Here is an 8,368-nt window from a genome sequence, read left to right as displayed (position 1 = left end):
TCAGAGAACATTTAGAGCTCAGAGAACGTTTAGAGCTCAGAGAACGTTTAGAGAACATTAAGAGCTCAGAGAACATTTAGAGCTCAGAGAACGTTTAGAGCTCAGAGAACGTTTAGAGCTCAGAGAACATTTAGAGCTCAGAGAATATTTAGAGCTCAGAGAACGTTTAGAGAACATTTAGAGCTCAGAGAATGTTTAGAGCTCAGAGAACGTTTAGAGCTCAGAGAACATTTAGAGCTCAGAGAACATTTAGAGAACATTAAGAGCTCAGAGAACATTTAGAGCTCAGAGAACGTTTAGAGAACATTTAGAGCTCAGAGAATGTTTAGAGCTCAGAGAACATTTAGAGCTCAGAGAACGTTTAGAGCTCAGAGAACGTTTAGAGCTCAGAGAACATTTAGAGCTCAGAGAACGTTTAGAGCTCAGAGAACGTTTAGAGCTCAGAGAACATTTAGAGCTCAGAGAACGTTTAGAGCTCAGAGAACATTTAGAGCTCAGAGAACGTTTAGAGCTCAGAGAACATTTAGAGCTCAGAGAACGTTTAGAGAACATTTAGAGCTCAGAGAACATTTAGAGCTCAGAGAACGTTTAGAGCTCAGAGAACGTTTAGAGCTCAGAGAACATTTAGAGCTCAGAGAACGTTTAGAGCTCAGAGAACGTTTAGAGCTCAGAGAACATTTAGAGCTCAGAGAACGTTTAGAGCTCAGAGAACATTTAGAGCTCAGAGAACGTTTAGAGCTCAGAGAACGTTTAGAGCTCAGAGAACATTAAGAGCTCAGAGAACGTTTAGAGCTCAGAGATAGATTAGACGATTGATTAGGCATTGATCAGTAGATGATTGGTTAAGCATTGATCGGTAGGTGATTGGTTAAGCATTGATCAGTAGATGATTGATCAGGCATTGATCAGTAGATGATTGATCAGGCATTGATCAGTAGATGATTGATCAGGCATTGATCAGTAGATGATTAATTAGGCATTGATCAGTAGATGATTGATCAGGCATTGATCAGTAGATGACTGATCAGGCATTGATCAGTAGATGATTGATCAGGCATTGATCAGTAGATGATTGATTAAGCATTGATCAGTAGATGACTGATTAGGCATTGATCAGTAGATGACTGATCAGGCATTGATCAGTAGATGATTGATCAGGCATTGATCAGTAGATGACTGATCAGGCATTGATCAGTAGATGATTGATCAGGCATTGATCAGTAGATCATTGATCAGGCATTGATCAGTAGATGATTGATCAGGCATTGATCAGTAGATGATTGAGGTCACCATCACACATTAGGATAAAAAGGTGTTAATGTTAGAGTCGAGTCTGGGACAGGTGTAGTCATGTTTTCAGGTAATAGTTTTGTTGTAATGAGGGACGATAAAGAGCAGACAGTAGCCAGAGAGGAGGATCAGGCAGCTTCATTAAGGTCACATGACCACCCGGCTCTCTCATGGCGAATGCTGGTGAATATTTCCTGCAGCTCTCAGACTCAGAACCCTCACCAGGAGGTCTGGGTTCATGACGTTTCTGTGTTCATACTTAACCCACTCACCTCAGGGTCCTGATAGAACAGGATATAAACATAAATATGTAACAGCACAGGTGACCAATCCAGCGCACAAATGGAGGCTCCTGATTGGATGGTTCCTGACTCTGCTCCCCTCCTGATCCAGCTTCACTAAACTGGTCCAGGCGTGGCGTGTTTTCTGTGGTGATACTAAACAGTGAGAGGACGGCTGATTAAAGATGGCGGCTTCATAACTTTTCTACATTATTGTGATTGATGCAGAAATAATAAAGTTTGGAGGATGTGTTCAGTCTGCTGAATTTATTTCACATATTTTAGTAAAAGCTGAACAGTTCATGGCTGTTTTAACTGTCCACCTTATTCTGGATCAGTTCCAGTCATTCAGGTTCATAACAGAATTTTCAGTGATATAAGACAAATGAGATGCATTTATAATGAAAATACTATCGTCATCATCATTGCAGTTAACATTGTGATTATTAATAAAAATATAACTACTATAACTCATAGAAATCTCAGTTTTAGCAGACCAGCTGTTTGAATAAAAAGAATAATCCTCCATCTGCACGAAAAGGTCACAGAGGTCAAACGGAGCTGTCCACACCCTGCAGGTGCTGATTCTCCGTCCAACAGGTAAATATTTATAGTATTCTATAATCATATTCTACAGTAAAATTGCTATGATAATATTCTACTATAATATTCTACAGTAATATCGTATGAAAATCTATAGGAATGTTTTATTATAATATTCTACAAAAATACATGTTTAATAAAACTGTACAATAGTTCATATTATATACTATTTCATAATAATAATCTAAAATTATCTACAGTAATATTTCTAAAATATTATTCTACAATAATATTTATTTAGTAAAACTCGATAATTATACTGAAAATTCTACAGAAATATTCCTATAATACTCTAAAATAATTCTTTAATAATATTGTACAGTAATATTTGTAAAATAATATAAAATATTCAACAAATATATTCTAGAGTTTTATTCCTATAATATTCTATATTATTTTAAAATAATCTACTGTAATATCTTTATGATCATATCCTACAGTAATATCAGTAGAAAAATACTCTAAAAATATATATAATTACTAAAATTGTAAAATATTTTATAGTATATTCAAAAAGTATTCTATAATATTCTATAATAATAGTCTACATTAGTCTAGTTGATATTCCTATAAAAAAATCTACAAAAATATTCTACAATAAAAATCTATTTTTTATTCCTCCAATACAATTCTATAAAACTATCTCTTCATAATAATAATAATATACATTAATATTAATATTATAATATAATAATATTAATAATAATAATAATAATAATAATAATAATATATATAATATAATATTATAGAATATAAAATATTCTATAATAATCTACAGCAATATTTCTATAAAGATATTCTATAATAACCTACAGTAATATTTCTATAAAAAATTCTATAATAATCTACAGTAATATTTCTATAAAAAATTCTATAATAATCTACAGTAATATTTCTATAAAAATATGCTATAATAATCTACAGTAATATTTCTATAAAGAATTCTATAATAATCTACAGTAAAATTTCTGTTAAAAATTCTATAATAATCTACAGTAATATTTCTATAATATATTCTATAATAATCTACAGTAATATTTCTATAAAATATTCTATAATAAACTACAGTAATATTACTATAATTAATTCGATGATAATCTACAGTAATATTTCTACAAAAGATTCTATTATAATCTACAATAAAATTTCTATAAAATATTCTATAATAATCTACAGTAATATTTCTATTACATATTCTATAATAATCTACAGTAATATTTCTATAAAAAAATATCCTATAATAATCTACAGTAATATTTCTATAAAATATTCTACAATAATCTACAGTAATATTTCTATAAAATATTCTATTATAATCTACAGTAATATTTCTATAAAAATATGCTATAATAAACTACAGTAATATTTCTATAAAAAATTCTATAATAATCTACAGTAATATTTCTATAAAGATATGCTATAATAATCTACAGTAATATTTCTATAAAGACATGCTATAATAATCTACAGTAATATTTCTATAAAATATTCTATAATAATCTACAGTAATACTTCTATAAAAAATTCTATAATAATCTACAGTAATATTTCTATAAAATATTCTATAATAATCTACAGTAATATTTCTATAAAATATTCTATAATAATCTACAGTAATATTTCTATAAAGACATGCTATAATAATCTACAGCAATATTTCTATAAAGATATTCTATAATAATCTACAGTAATATTTCTATAAAAAATTCTATAATAATCTACAGTAATATTTCTATAAAAATATGCTATAATAATCTACAGTAATATTTCTATAAAGATATTCTATAATAATCTACAGTAATATTTCTATAAAGACATGCTATAATAATCTACAGTAATATTTCTATAAAAAATTCTATAATAATCTACAGCAATATTTCTATAAAAATATGCTATAATAATCTACAGTAATATTTCTATAAAGAATTCTATAATAATCTACAGTAAAATTTCTGTAAAAAATTCTATAATAATCTACAGTAATATTTCTATAATATATTCTATAATAATCTACAGTAATATTTCTATAAAATATTCTATAATAAACTACAGTAATATTACTATAATTAATTCGATGATAATCTACAGTAATATTTCTACAAAAGATTCTATTATAATCTACAATAAAATTTCTATAAAATATTCTATAATAATCTACAGTAATATTTCTATTACATATTCTATAATAATCTACAGTAATATTTCTATAAAAAAATATCCTATAATAATCTACAGTAATATTTCTATAAAATATTCTACAATAATCTACAGTAATATTTCTATAAAATATTCTATTATAATCTACAGTAATATTTCTATAAAAATATGCTATAATAAACTACAGTAATATTTCTATAAAAAATTCTATAATAATCTACAGTAATATTTCTATAAAGATATGCTATAATAATCTACAGTAATATTTCTATAAAGACATGCTATAATAATCTACAGTAATATTTCTATAAAATATTCTATAATAATCTACAGTAATACTTCTATAAAAAATTCTATAATAATCTACAGTAATATTTCTATAAAATATTCTATAATAATCTACAGTAATATTTCTATAAAATATTCTATAATAATCTACAGTAATATTTCTATAAAGACATGCTATAATAATCTACAGCAATATTTCTATAAAGATATTCTATAATAATCTACAGTAATATTTCTATAAAAAATTCTATAATAATCTACAGTAATATTTCTATAAAAATATGCTATAATAATCTACAGTAATATTTCTATAAAGATATTCTATAATAATCTACAGTAATATTTCTATAAAGACATGCTATAATAATCTACAGTAATATTTCTATAAAAAATTCTATAATAATCTACAGCAATATTTCTATAAAAATATGCTATAATAATCTACAGTAATATTTCTATAAAGAATTCTATAATAATCTACAGTAAAATTTCTGTAAAAAATTCTATAATAATCTACAGTAATATTTCTATAATATATTCTATAATAATCTACAGTAATATTTCTATAAAATATTCTATAATAAACTACAGTAATATTACTATAATTAATTCGATGATAATCTACAGTAATATTTCTACAAAAGATTCTATTATAATCTACAATAAAATTTCTATAAAGATATTCTATAATAATCTTCAGTAATATTTCTATTACATATTCTATAATAATCTACAGTAATATTTCTATAAAATATTCTATAATAATCTACAGTAATATTTCTATAAAATATTCTATAATAATCTACAGTAATATTTCTATAAAATATTCTATAATAATCTACAGTAATATTTCTATAAAGATATGCTATTATAATCTACAGTAATATTTCTATAAAAATATGCTATAATAAACTACAGTAATATTTCTATAAAATATTCAATAATAATCTACAGTAATATTTCTATAAAATATTCTATAATAATCTACAGTAATACTTCTATAAAAAATTCTATAATAATCTACAGTAATATTTCTATAAAATATTCTATAATAATCTACAGTAATATTTCTATTAAAAATTCTATAATAATCTACAGTAATATTTCTATAAAGACATGCTATAATAATCTACAGCAATATTTCTATAAAGATATTCTATAATAATCTACAGTAATATTTCTATAAAAAATTCTATAATAATCTACAGTAATATTTCTATAAAAATATGCTATAATAATCTACAGTAATATTTCTATAAAAATATGCTATAATAATCTACAGTAATATTTCTTTAAAGAATTCTGTAATAATCTACAGTAATATTTCTATAAAGATATGCTATAATAATCTACAGTGATATTTCTATAAAAAATTATATAATAATCTACAGTAATATTTCTATAAAATATTCTATAATAATCTACAGTAATATTTCTATAAAGACATGCTATAATAATCTACAGTAATATTTCTATAAAAAATTCTATAATAATCTACAGTAATATTTCTATAAAAAATTCTATAATAATCTACAGTAATATTTCTATAAAGACATGCTATAATAATCTACAGTAATATTTCTATAAAATATTCTATAATAATCTACAGTAATATTTCTATAAAATATTCTATAATAATCTACAGTAATATTTCTATAAAGACATGCTATAATAATCTACAGTAATATTTCTATAAAAAATTATATAATAATCTACAGCAATATTTCTATAAAAAATTCTATAATAATCTACAGTAATATTTATATAAAGACATGCTATAATAATCTACAGTAATATTTCTATAAAAAATTCTATAATAATCTACAGTAATATTTCTATAAAATATTCTATAATAATCTACAGTAATATTTCTATAAAGACATGCTATAATAATCTACAGTAATATTTCTATAAAAAATTCTATAATAATCTACAGTAATATTTCTATAAAATATTCTATAATAATCTACAGTAATATTTCTATAAAGACATGCTATAATAATCTACAGTAATATTTCTATAAAAAATTCTATAATAATCTACAGTAATATTTCTATAAAGATATGCTATAATAATCTACAGTAATATTTCTATAAAGACATGCTATAATAATCTACAGTAATATTTCTATAAAAAATTCTATAATAATCTACAGTAATATTTCTATAAAATATTCTATAATAATCTACAGTAATATTTCTATAAAGACATGCTATAATAATCTACAGTAATATTTCTATAAAAAATTCTATAATAATCTACAGTAATATTTCTTCAAAGATATGCTATAATAATCTACAGTAATATTTCTATAAAAAATTCTATAATAATCTACAGTAATATTTCTATAAAATATTCAATAATAATCTACAGTAATATTTCTATAAAATATTCTATAATAATCTACAGTAATATTTCTATAAAGACATGCTATAATAATCTACAGTAATATTTCTATAAAAAATTCTATAATAATCTACAGTAATATTTCTTCAAAGATATGCTATAATAATCTACAGTAATATTTCTATAAAAAATTCTATAATAATCTACAGTAATATTTCTATAAAATATTCAATAATAATCTACAGTAATATTTCTATAAAATATTCTATAATAATCTCCAGAAATATTTCTATAGATATTCTATAATAAACTACAGTAATATTTCTACAATATATTCTATAATAATCTACAGTAATATTTCTACCATATATTCTATAATAATCTCCAGTAATATTTCAACCAAATATTCTATAATAATCTACAGTAATATAATAGTCATAATTTAATAATAATATGCAGTATTAATAGTCTATTAAAAATATTTCAATAATAATTAGGGGTGACCTGGAATAGTCGGCGATAAGACGATTCGATTCGGAGGAGTCTGATTCGACTATGAGCCTCATAGTCAAATCAGACCCCACCCACTGTCCTGCAGTTCTGGGGTTCTTTATCACCTCAGACTGCAAGCACATGGCTAATTACATATGCACAATAACGTCAAAGCAAATCTATTTCTCTGCGTGAGCTCAGTATCGCTGGGGACTCTGCAGGGAAAGTGGGAAAGTTTGACCAGAGCTTTCTCATAAAGCAGAATTTTAATCTCAGCGAGGTTTTCCTGGTTAACCAAAGGCTTAATATCATCAGCGGTATTGAGGGATTTTGTGCCATCGCTACGAGTAATGAAGAGGCTGAAATGAAGGGAACTACAGCGGAGCGCTGTAAACACCGATGCAGCAGCAGAGAGAGAGGTCTACGCTGGCTAATTAGCAGTAGTAGTCTTGGATAAGCTGTTAATGAGAGGAGGACTGGACCGGACTATCTGCTGTGGAGCTTTTGTCTTTTCGGGACTAGTCCAAACAAACCAGGACGGTTGGATTTCCAGCTTTAGCAGAGGTTACAGTGATATCATCATGAGGACTGATATTAGCAACTGATGGTAAGACTCATTTTTCACTTGAAATGTAGAGTTCTAACGCAGTGTCCAGTGAACAGAGCACTTTTGTTATGTGTTTGGATGCTTTGTTGTTGCCACTGGAGGATGGTATTTGGCTGTCGTAAGCTGCAAAGTTACAGTGGCAGCCAATGCTAACAGGCTAACAGTGCTGATGTGAAGCTAACTGTTGTTGTTGATGAGTTTAACGTGGGCGTATATTGTGTAACTGACTGCGTGTGTAAGGAAAATCACGCAGCTTTCATTTTGATACTTTAAACCCCTTACACAAAAAAATAAGAGAGATTTA

This window comes from Cheilinus undulatus, linkage group 1 (genome assembly GCF_018320785.1).
Source record: "Cheilinus undulatus linkage group 1, ASM1832078v1, whole genome shotgun sequence".
Classification (NCBI taxonomy): Eukaryota; Metazoa; Chordata; class Actinopteri; order Labriformes; family Labridae; genus Cheilinus; species Cheilinus undulatus.
The sequence above is the reverse complement of the archived record's forward strand: the minus strand, read 5'-3'. Positions refer to the sequence as shown.